A 13,160-nucleotide genomic window follows, 5' to 3' on the forward strand; every position below is an offset into this window, starting at 1 on the left:
CAACTGCTAGTTTTAGTATGAATCAGGGTATTTGAATGAAACGGTTGATTGAATGATTCAGTGCCTCACTCATAAAGACACCGGGCCCTATCATACACCTGGCACAATGCGGCGCCAGGCACAACATAAGTGTTTTTTTCTAGTTTCAGCCTGACGCAGTTATCATGTCCAGCGCACACGTTGTTTAAATAGCAAATGCATTTGCGCCCATTTGTGCATCCATGTGCGTGCTGATGTGAAAACAAGGTGTGTTCAGGCACATTGTTGGCGTGTTGCTATTTTGAGGCAACTGAAATAGACTGCACCATTGACCGAGTGAAACCTGGTCTAAAGTCAATATTTGTTTTGTTATTTAAAGAGCGTGTTAATAATATATTAATAACACCGACCATTTTTCCCATCCCTAAACTAGCAAAAGTGGATTCGGACATGCCCTAAGTGCACTTGTGCCATGTGCTTTAGACCATGCGCTTAGATTGTTGAAATAGGGTCCACTGACTTTTCATGACTCAATGTTTTTGAACAAATGAGTTGAATGAGTGATTAAAGGACAGTAACATAACATTGTAACCTGAAAAAAAAAGAGTCACTTCAAAATCCACACAACTAATGAACAGATTGACTGCTTGAAATTAGATTTGAGAACTAGAACTATCTGTTGAAAAAAGAAAGCTGGCCTTAAGTCTCTATAACTGGGACTGGGAACTTGAACCTGTCTTCAACAATGATACATTACACAGAAGTTCTGCAGTTTAATCAAAGAATATATACAAAAAAATCCAGATTACATGCAATATTCAAATGTATGCTCATGACAACAATAAGGTACTTTGAGGTTCTTGTAGTCAATGTAAATATGCTGTGAATAGTGAAGCCTTTTAAACAGGAAAACATATTCACTGCAACATGTGCATCTTTGCCTACAGGCCAATGCTAGCATTCTGTATATACAGACATAACTGGATCTTTGATTTAAATAATTCCCTGTGGCAGACTGCATTTATCAGCATTGCCCAATTTGTTAACTTGTTCAATTAGGATACAGATTTTCAGTTCCACACCAAGAATATTCCCATCTGACCCCCATAATAAATCTTCCTGACTGCCATATTTCTTCAGGTTTACTTCCAAGTACCATATTATTAATAAAAAAATAAAAAAATAAAAACTCAGCTTTTTTCTTTCAAGTCATTTTTTCTATCAGCGAAGTCACAGAGGGCCTGAGATTGACAGCTACATCGATCTCCCAGCAGTTTTCCCAGAATGCTAAGCAAGGAATTACAAACAAAAAGCTGTGTTTTCTCTTCTTCAATGAGGCGTTCCCTCATTTTGTTGTTGTTTTTCTATCTAAAAGGATACAGAGCAGCTCAGAGCCTCAAGTGTGTATTTGATGCGTTATAGGAATTGGGGCCCCAACAGCAGACCTTCCACGAGAAAGATGCTGCCGCCGAGACAGAATGGTGAGATTAGCATGGAGAAAAAAAAAAAAGTATGTAAATGGGAATCAAGGGATTTTTTTCACTGTGTATTCAGGGTTTTAATGTGGATGGGTCGTAAAAGGTGCTTTGGGATGGATGCGGAGGAGCTCTCAGTTCTCTTTCATGCATCATTTTTTTTTTCTGAGTAAGAATGCCGGTGTCTTGCTGTGAAGAGAGCCCTGCTTCTTTCTAGAGCAAGAACTGCCTCTGCATAGATAACCGAATGCATTTACCGCCGCCCAATTCTTTGTTATTTTGCTGAAGAAACTTCAATCAAGTTCTTAAAAGAGGCTTCTGCTCTTAGGAAATCTTATATTTCTTTACAACCACCTATTGCATGGCTATCTGAATGGAAAAGTTATTGTACATCTTGACATCACAGGTTATGTATACAATGACTCCAATAATGAACAATACTATGAAAAGTAAATGTAAACAGTGTCTTTATATACCTTAAGCTGAATATAGTCATATTTGGAATAAGCATAACTGAATTAAGGTAATAGTTACCCAAAGACAAAATTCTGTCATCGTTTTTCTCATTCTCGAACACTAATGGCTTTCTTTTTTCTGTGGAACATAAAAGATGACCGTTTTTTGCAATGAACGTCAGTGGGGTACAGTGTCATTCTTCAAAATATCTCTAAAGAAAGCCATACAGGTTTGGAACAACATAAGGGGGAGTAAATGTTTGAAAGATAGAAAACATCTTTGCTCCATTTGAAACCCAGGGTTGCCAGGTTTTCACAACAAAACCCACCCAATTGCCCCTTTTAAAAAAACTTAAATTCCGGGGGTAAAATCCACATTTTTAGTGGGGTTCTCCTGGTAAAATTCACATTTCAGGGGCTAAATATCATGTTATTTGTGGTTGCTTCAACCCACGGCAACAGGACTAAAGTAGCCCAATTCCATGGGAAAACCGTGGACTTGGCAAAACCTCACAAGTCTCCCAACTGTGAGGTCATAATCTGCCTAGAGGTAAGTCTTTGACGTCAAATGATTAACAAGTTCAGGACTGCCAGAGATGATCATGATAATACATTTCCTCTCCAGTTTATTATTTCTCGTGTTCCCTCAAAACAAACTAACGTTGAAATGCACAGGCATGAGACAGGCCAAACTGTGAAATCCATCATTTTCTTCATGAGTGGGTCTGTGTTATACATGACAAGTCCTGTCCCTTGTGGGATACACAGAAAATTGCGGTCGCTGCCTCTCACAAGATTTCAACCTTCCTCCATTCTATTAAGCTCAGAGTAATATTTCCACAGGTTTCACAGAGAATCAGTGAGATGTCTTCTGAGAGAACTGAAATTGTACAGCGTACATTGAAGATGGTTAGACGAAACTTTCTGTCAGCTTGCTGTTAAAGCATCCGCTAGTAGCTGTCCACTGCTGACAACTATATTTTGAACAAGGGTTGGTGTAGAATGACAATTATAAGGCACCTCCACCCCCATACACTTGAAAACAAAATATGTTTTTTCTTAGTATTTTTGTTTTGTTTTCAAGTACAAATATCTAAACATTCTTAAATCAAGATACATTTACTAGAGAAATAAATTGACATAGGATATTGAATCTTGTTTTATATATGTATATATATACAGTGTACATATGTGTGTATATATATATATATATATATATATATAGCTTAAAACAAAAAATATCTGCCTTTTGGGTAAAAAAAATAATGGTGTTTCCCTTTTGAATTAACGTATTACCAACAGATATATATACAATCAAACCAACATTTATTCAGACACCTTGAACATTCCATTCATTATTACAGTTTATTCACTATAGTTTAAAAAAAAATGGTAATAAAATATGATCAGAAAAAACGAATCGTTTTTATGTCAGATAACACTTAGGCAAAACATGGTCAGGTCAAAGTGTCTGAATGATTTTTGGTCCCAAATTTGTATAAATTGTATTGGTAGTCCACTATATGTAGCATTTTTGGGTATAATATGTCACAGTTTACTTTATTTTGCTATTCTCACTTATATAAATGAACTATAGTGTCCTCCACCCACTAGTAAAAAAAATCTATATATCTAGTGTCTGAATAATTTTTGGTTTGACTGTCTATAGGCTCTATTTAATCTGTTAATCAAGAGCCTATATATTTAATCTGTTAAGCAAAAACTCACTTATTTTTCAGAAAACAAGTCATTTTGCTTGAACCGCATGGTGGAGAGAAAAAAAAAGACAACTTATGGTGGGGAGGGAAAAAAATAAAAGAAAACGTATCTCGTTATTTCGAGATATTAAGTTGTTATTTTGAGATATTAAGTCGTTATTTCGACATCTTGTTATTTCGACATAAGCCGTTAATTCGACATAATATCTCGTTATTTCAACGTAATATCTTGTTATTTCGACATAACTCGACCCACATAACATTATAACTATATTGTATATCAAGTTTAATAAAAGACGCATACAAATCAGCGTCTTCAGTGGCGCAACAGTGGTGCAATTAAGTCGGGGACACACTTAACGAATGTAAGGCCGATTATGAACGGAATTTGATACTTACGACTGATCATGCCCAAACGCGCCGAGTCAGAGTCAGTTGCGTTCAGTCAGTGTTTATAGTCAGCATTTAAAATCATATAGTGTGTTGAGTTCAGTCTTAGAATGTTTCAGCTAGTCGTTAAGTGTGTCCCCGGCGTTATGTTGAAATAATGAGATATTATGTCGAAATAACAAGATATCATGTCGAAATAATGGCTTAATATCTCGAAATAACGACTTATATCGAAATAACGACTTAATATCTCGAAATAATGACTTATGATGTTGTAATAACGACTTATGATGATGATGATATAACGGTTCATGCGGTTCAGGGCTTCCGTAGCTTCTCAAGTGAATGTACTGAATCTTCATTTAAGCATGTTTAAATATTTGTAGTGGATAAAACCAGACGAAAATAGTAAGAAAATAAGTCAGTGTCATTAAAACCAATGTGCAGTTTCTCACTGAATCACTTAATTGGTCATTGGCCATTATTATGGAAGAAAAAAAGAAAAGAAAAAAAAAAACACTTTCTAAGCTCTGTATTATTAAAATAAAAACACTTCATTTTAATAGGTTGCATATTGTTTTGACAAGTTAAATAGATTTTTTCCGGTCTTTTTGAAGTTTTTTGATTAAAAGACAAGCCTCACCGTTGGGAGAGCTGTTATGGATTTCATTTCAATATTCTTTTCATGTTGCTTCATAACATGTCTTTGTTCATCCAACATTAATTCTCATCCACTCCCTACAATCTTCATCGGATCTTCTTGATGTTTTTCTTGGAAAAGATGTTGTTTCTCTGGCACTTGGTGGATTTAATACACACACACAAACTCAGCTTGTTCGCTTATTTATTTATTCATACAGTTGTTTATTTTTCTGAACATTGATTTTTGTACTCTCTTTTTTTTCCAAATCATGATTTAATATGGAATATTTAATCAACATCTAGGAGCTAAATGTTACGTTTGAGAATTGCCTGCAAAAAGTATGATCAAGAGAGTTTTGTTATTTAAAAATGCTGCAATAACAAAGTCCTATATACATATAAATATAACTGTACTGCTTTCATGAATAAAAAATGAAAATGACTTCTTCCAGGTGGACAGTCTCAGTGGACAATTGTAGTGCTGAGCATGCAGATATTTATAGAAGGTACCCAGCAAACAAAGAAGCCAAACCCTTCAATTTCCTTAGAGTCATTTTTAACACAGACTATATGCTGAATATGAATCAGCAAATTGCTGTACGGCCAGACTGTCTGAAAGCGATAAACATGTCCAAAACCCTGTTCTACGCCACTATAAAATCCCACTATGCCAGACCTTGAGATCAATAAAATCAGATTCATCAGATTCACTCTTGACAGCAGGCCAAAGACTTCACTACAGCAAGTACAGAAACTCCAAGCTTCACGCACAACTCTGTTTACTTGCTCATTTTTTTACTGGTCCTTTTTTCACCAATTTTGTTCAGCTATTCAATTCAAAGGTAGAAAATGCTCATGCTTTAGGCAAAGGCAGGTGATTCCCATTCTATGAAGAGAAGCTTTCTCTCCAAACTGCACTGACTGAGCAATTTAGATGCTGGGTTCCAGTAAGCTGGAATGTATTTATTCATGTTTATTTTCATTCCTTTGCGAATTTGCTGAAGCTTTAAAGGTGCCCTAGAATCAAAAATTGAATTTACCTTGGCATAGTTGAATAACAAGAGTTCAGTACATGGAAAAGACATACATTGAGTTTCAAACTCCATTGTTTCCTCCTTCTTATATAAATCTCTTTTGTTTAAAAGACCTCTGAAAAACAGGCGAATCTCAACATAACACTGACTGTTACGTAACAATCGGGATCATTAATATGTACGCCCCCAATATTTGCATATGCCAGCCCATGCTCAAGGCATTAGACAAGGGCAGAACATCTGGATGTGCACAGCTGAATCATCAGACTAGGTAAGCAAGCAATAACAATAGCGCAAAATGGCAGATGGAGCAATAATAACTGACATGATCCATGATATCATGATATTTTTAGAGATATTTGTGAATTGTCTTTATAAATGTTTCGTTAGCATGTTGCTAATGTACTGTTAAATGTGGTTAAAGTTACCATCATTTATTCGTTGTTATTTTCATTTTTAAACACTGGCAGTCTGTATAATTCATAAACACAACTTCATTCTTTATAAATCTCTCCAACAGTGTAGCATTAGCCGTTAGCCACAGAGCACTATCAAACTCATTCAGAATCAAATGTAAACATCCAAATAAATACAATATTCACATGATCCAATCCATGCATGCAGTATGCATGACTAACATCTTGTAAAGATCCATTTGAGGGTTATATTAGCTGTGTGAACTTTGTTTATGCACTGTATAACTGCTCTTGTAGTCGAGAGCTCGGGAGGGCAGGGAGCGAGAGATTTAAAGGGGTCCGCGCAGCCTGAATTGGCGCATAATTAATGATGCCCCAAAAATAGGCAGTTAAAAAAATTAATTAAAAAAAAATCTATGGGGTATTTTGAGCTGAAACTTCACAGACACATTCAGGGGACACCTTAGACTAGGGGTGTAACGGTACACGTATTTGTACCGAACCGTTTCGGTACAGGGCTTTCGGTACGGTGCACGTGTGTACCGAAGCATTACATTGCAACCAATATTCACCACCAATAACCGCAATAAGCTCTGCGTTTTGTTACTTTCGATAAGAAACAAAGTGTCATCCTTCAAATTCTGTCCACGAAATCATGAAGTTTAAACAGAAAATGCCATTTTGACGTGCTTTGATGTGGGGTGACAGATCACTGTACAGGCGCCTCAGTTCAACCGGCAGCGCGAGCGCGGAGCGCAAGTGAATGTGTTCATCTCTTCCTCCTTAATACTAGTTACAGAATAAACATGAAAGAACATCTGAAGGTATGTTGCAAGATTCAGTACAACTTACTGAAACGGTCATATCTCATGTAATTGCTCATTCAGTGTTTCAACAGTGGAAAGACATCAATGAAAGCTTCCGTATTCAACAATATGTCATGATGCATTTACCTCAGAAAAGCCATTCAGTGTTCACAGCTTGTTAGTTCGCTAGAGAAATGAACTCTTTCACTTAATATATGCACTGTATTAGCCAATATATTCATTATTTTACTTAACCTTTTAGTGATATCCTGATTAGGCTATTTAATGTATGTTTAAATAAATCTGATGTTAAAATAACAGCCACTGTGTAGAAATGATTATATTTCAACAACGAATTGGAGTAAAAACATTTAGAAGTTAATGCAAAAACTGCCTTAGGTGCAGCTTACAGGTTTGCATACAATTTGTTATTTGAGTGTTGATTATTTTATCTAAAAATAAAAAGCAATTGAATTTAGGCTAATAGTTTGGGCTTCTTTCAAGTTAGGGCTCCCTACATAGTTTATAGCATTAGCAGAGATCATTTTTTTTTTATCCTTAAGAAACTTTTAGTTTTAATTTAATTTAATATATTTAAAGACAAAAACACAATTTGTTCAATAAACCTCTGTTTAATAATAAAAAAAAAAAAGCAATTTTATGCTTAGTTTTCTCTCCACCTGCTGTACCGAAAACTGTACCGAACCGTGACTTCAAAACCGAGGTACGTACCGAACCGTGAGTTTTGTGTACCGTTACACCCCTACCTTAGACTTATATTACATCTTTTGAAAAGACGTTCTACGGCACCTTTAATCTAATACTGTAAATGTTCTTTAAAATTGTCATTCATAAGGCCCTATTTTAACAATCAAAGCCATAGTCTGAATCCACTAGCAAAAGTGGATTCTGACACACCCTAAGTGCACCCTTAGGGCATGTCAGAATCCACTTTTGCTAGTTTAACAACAGAATAAATGGTCGACAAAATGGTCCGAAAGGGTTGTATCTACTCCCTTAATGAGTCCTGAGTGTGTCTTGGATGTAACGTGCAATAAACCAATCAGAGTGTCATCTCCCATTCCCTTTAAAAGACATTGACTTTAGTCCAGGTTTTTTTGGTCAATGGCGCAGTTGTTTTCAGTTGCCTCAAAATAGCAACACGCTAATAATGTGCCTGAACACACCTTGTTTTCAGACCAGCACGCCCATGGGCTAACAGATGGGCACAAGTGCATTTCCTATTTAAACAACATGGGTGCTGGTCATGAAAATGATAACTGTGTCAGGCTGAAACTAGTAAAAACACTTGCATCGCGCCTGGCATCGCATTGCTTAAATGAGTGTGTTTAATGAGTGTTTTCTCATTTTTTTGTGCTGTCATTTGTGAGTTTGAGAAACAGAAGAGGAAGAGTTCATTCCTCTGGGGTCATTGCTGGATCAAGGATGTTCCTTTAATCATAATTAAATAGAACAGCATATTTCCTAAATTTAGCTTCAGATTCACAATGAACTGGTTTGAAGGACATTCTCAAGCTCTGGAGAAATAAATCAGGGTCAGCAGGTTTGTTTTGATAACAGCACTGAGATTTTTACTGTTCATTTCACTCTGCTGTGCATTTCAGACAGACTAGTCTGTTGTGGGGATTTTTCAGTTGTAACCTTCTGCAGGTTACCTTGTTACGCCAGTAGGCATAACTATAATGATAACTATGTTAGTGTCCATACCAACAATTGGTACTGTTCTGTTTATTATAAAGTAAGTGTGTGCTGCAGTTTTGTCGTCTGCCGCTTTAAAAGTGCAGTATGTAATATTGACTGCTAGTGGTTGAAATGGGTAATGCAGTCCAATTTCAAAATATTGGGGAGGGTTGTTTCTCCCGTCCCCTCCTCCTCAGACTCATACGCTCAAACTGGTTGCCAGATTGAGGACACACAAAAGGAATGAGCGCAGTTGACAAATTAAGGCGACGAGCCTTACACTGTAAATTGATGAGTTGATTTACCCAAGTTTTAATATGCCTCTGGTTATAGAACTTTTAAGATGGACGTCTGAGGCTTTTTAGGTCCTAGATCTCTGACCTAGTTTATTTGGCTTCCGTGGCTGCAATATGCTGTGTTTTCCATCAAATGGCAACCCGGGGTGTCGAATATTGGGTGGGATCACACAGACCAAAACAAAATAAGACATTCCGACACAAAATGCACATTTCAAAGTAGAATAACTGGCTGTAGCATTGTTTTTTGAAGAAACAAGTATGTGAATTTAGCATGTTTCCTAAATCTCTGCCAACATATTATGGGATTTTTCTGCTTTAGTACAGCCACACACACACACACACACACACACACACACAAATACATACAGCACATTTAAATGCTCAAGCTTTTTAAAGCAGGATAGATTCTGACTGGCTGTCAATGTTTTGGTCCCACTTTATATTAAGTGGCCTTAACTACTATGTATTTACATTTAAATTAATCATTCGATACAATGCACTTATTGTGTGCATACATGTTTTTACATTGTACTTATATTTTAAAAACACCTGCATGCAATTACATCTGTAATTAATTTCTGTAATAACATTTATAATTACACTGTTGACTAGGGGTGTGACGAGACAGGTATCTACGGTGGCCCAGTAGTGCACAACACAACGAAATTAAAAAAGCAAACATAAGTTCACAACACAACGAAATCGAGACACAACACAACAGAATCGAGCCACAACACAACGGAATAAAGCCACAACACAACGGAATAAAGCCACAACACAACGGAATCAAGCCACAACACAACGGAAATGCTCCCGACCACTAGGGGGCTCTCAGAGCTCGGTAAAGTTAGTTTTCCTTGCCACTGTTCTATAGAGTCGGCAGTAATATCAATACCACGATTTGTTTAAACAGTATGTAACCACTGCATATCGACATGAAATATTAATTCAATATCACCTACGTGCAAAATAGCTTCATATTTAGGCCTATACTTGTGAATGATTTGACGCGCTACCACGGCGCATGATGAAGGGAACGTCTGCCAATCCCACTAAGTGGTTAAAACGTATAATTTGTATTCATTAAAATTACTTTTAACATTTAAAAACAGACATATTCAAATTCCAAAGCTTGTCAGTATTACCAACAGGAACTAACAACCTTTGGAATTTGAACATGTCTGTTTTTAAATGTTAAAAGTAATTTTAATGAATACAAATTATACGTTTTAACCACTTGGTGGAACTGGCAGACGTTCCCTTCATCATGATTCGTGGTATCGCGTCAAATCATTCACAAGTATAAATATGAAGCTATTGTGAACGTAGTTGATTTTTAATTAATATACCATGTCGATATACAATGCTTACATACTTAAAACTAATCATGGTATTGATATCTTTGTAAAACTGTCGACTTTATAGAACAGTGGCAAGGAATAGTAATATTACCTAGCTCTGAGAGCCCCCAAGTGGTCGGGAGCATTTCCGTTGTGTTGTGGCTTGATTCCGTTGTGTTGTGGTTTAATTCCGTTGTGTTGTGGCTTTATTTCGTTGTGTTGTGGCTTGATTCCGTTGTGTTGTGGCTTGATTCCGTTGTGTTGTGGCTTATTCCGTTGTGTTGTGGTTTAATTCCGTTGTGTTGTGGCTTGATTCCGTTGTGTTGTGGCTTGATTCCGTTGTGTTGTGGCTTATTCCGTTGTGTTGTGGTTTAATTCCGTTGTGTTGTGGCTTATTCCGTTGTGTTGTGGCTTTATTTCGTTGTGTTGTGGCTTGTTTCCGTTGTGTTGTGAACTTATGTTTGCTTTTTTAATTTCGTTGTGTTGTGCACTACTGGGCCACCGTAGGTATCTCACGAGACGAGACGAGACTCGAGATTGAGTTCACGAGACGAGACGAGACAAGATTTTTACACACTATTTTTAAGAAATCCTCGATGGTGAAATACATGACTAGAAAAAATATTCTGCACGTGTATTTGAAATGTTTTAACTAATCATCTTGTAATGAATGTCATTTCAGTTCTACTTTCTGAGTATGAATTATCATATGCAGTAAAAGACAACAATACTCAAGCACTGTAAAAGGTTTTGCCACTAACTCAACTGACTGACTTCTCTTCTGTATGATTTCAGTCTCCTCAGATCTTACTGTACATGATTTATGAGCTTCTACAACTTTTGACCTCCTAACTGAACTCCTTTCCACAAACTGATCATAGAAATAAAAACAGTATAAGTAAAAATGGTAACACTATACAATTAGGTCTCATTTATTAACATTAATGTATTAACCAACTTCAACTAACAATGAGCAATATATGTGCTATAGTATTTATTAATCTTTGTTTATGTTAGTTAATAAAAATAGTCATTTATTGTTAGTTCATGATAGTTCACAGTGCATTAACTAATGTTAACAAATGAAACCTTACTGTTTGTGCTTATTAGGATTAAGAGAAAACTGTTATTCATCTTTTATGGTAGCCTAACACTTTACAATAAGTGCAACCATAATCACACTCTCTCAATATTCAAATAAGACCAAAATTTTCTCTGATACAGAGCTAAGAGATGGTTACAACTACACTGCCCAGCCTAAAATAGCTTTCATATTGAGAGATATTTGCATTTATCAGGGAGCCGCTTTCAAAATGCGGGTATTGAAATCGCGTTTGAATGCGCGATCGCGTTTACTTTCACTTTCAGCGATCGCGCGTAACTCTGTAAATATGGAGCGGCGGCGACCGTTATCCAACTTAATTAAATGTTTTTTATTTAAATACAAAGCAAAATGACAGTGGAGGCGTAATGTAAATGAAGCGGTGGCATATTCTTTCCTAATCACTCTAACACTCTGTCAAGGCAACATCACGAGACTACTTTTCGCCTCGACGAGAAATCTAGTCACATATTAGTCTCGCGAGATCTCGTGCCACGAGATCTCGTCACACCCCTACTGTTGACCCATCCCTTAACCCTTACCCCTACCCTTAAACCTACCCATACCACCAAACCTGTCCCTAACCTTACCCGTATCCCACCTCAATAGCAGCAAAAGTGTTTTGCAATTCAATATGAACCCAATAAGTACATTGTACTTATTTTTTGAGTTAAGTACATAGTTGTTAAGGCCACTTAATATAAAGTGGGACCAATGTTTTTATCATCAGCTGGAAAAACTAGAACACAAACTGGTGTAGCCTAAGCAATATCATTCTCGCAATCATGTTCTTTTTTAATGATCTTGCTCATGTGATAGCACTTAATTACAATATGTTTATCCGCATATCTATATTTTTACATTTGTTTAGTAGCATCTACACTATGTCCATAACTAATGTCCCTAACACATCGCCTCACCTTCACCGTGTGCTTTAAGACATTAATCCAATTCATCGCTTCCAATCTCCTTACATTTTTGCATGAACTCTGTACAAATAGTTTGCATAGCCGACTCGAAAGTGCAAGAGTCAAAGAAAGCTGTAATTAATTTGGACGACTGCGACACCTAATAAGAGATCTAATTAAGAAAATGAATAAGGTGTCAAGCCCCTTTCAGAGTCGGTTCGACGGGAAGATTAATCGCTCGCTGGGCTAATTTGATTTGTGACAACGAACAGGATGACCTGGTGAGTTGTTTTAAAAAGATTCCATACCCAAGAGCATATGACATTAATAAAACATGAATGGATTAGTCTAGAGGAGGGAAAGACCCCCCTTTTCACTTCAAAAGCTCAATGGATCACCTTTTTTGCCATTTAAGAAGGGGTACTGGGAAGCCCTTCCTGTGAGGACTCTTATTACTGTATATAGGCTACCTCAAGAAATTACCACATAGTCTAAATCCTGACCTACCTTTCTTTTGATCCTATAGTTGGTAGTTTCTTCAACTTTTATTTCGCTGAGGTTGATTTAAAAAAAAAAAAAAAAAGTAACAGCTTTAAACTCTTTTCTTTTTATCATATGAAGGCCACACTTACACTGTCTTCATCATTACATTATAGGTATATACTGTATATAACAGTATGTATGTTGGAGAGTAACTAGTTACATGTAATGAAGTTATGTCATTTAATTACAAAATAAATAATTGTAATCAGTTACAGTTACTGAGAAAAAAATGTGTAATTAAACCACAGTTGTTAAAATTACAGTTATTATGGAAATGTTAATGATTACAAAGGGGTTTAAATCTGAATATTTTCTGTAAAAAGCTAGGATATGTTGAATAATATTAATTTGT

This window comes from Megalobrama amblycephala, linkage group LG21 (assembly GCF_018812025.1).
Source record: "Megalobrama amblycephala isolate DHTTF-2021 linkage group LG21, ASM1881202v1, whole genome shotgun sequence".
NCBI classification, from domain to species: Eukaryota; Metazoa; Chordata; class Actinopteri; order Cypriniformes; family Xenocyprididae; genus Megalobrama; species Megalobrama amblycephala.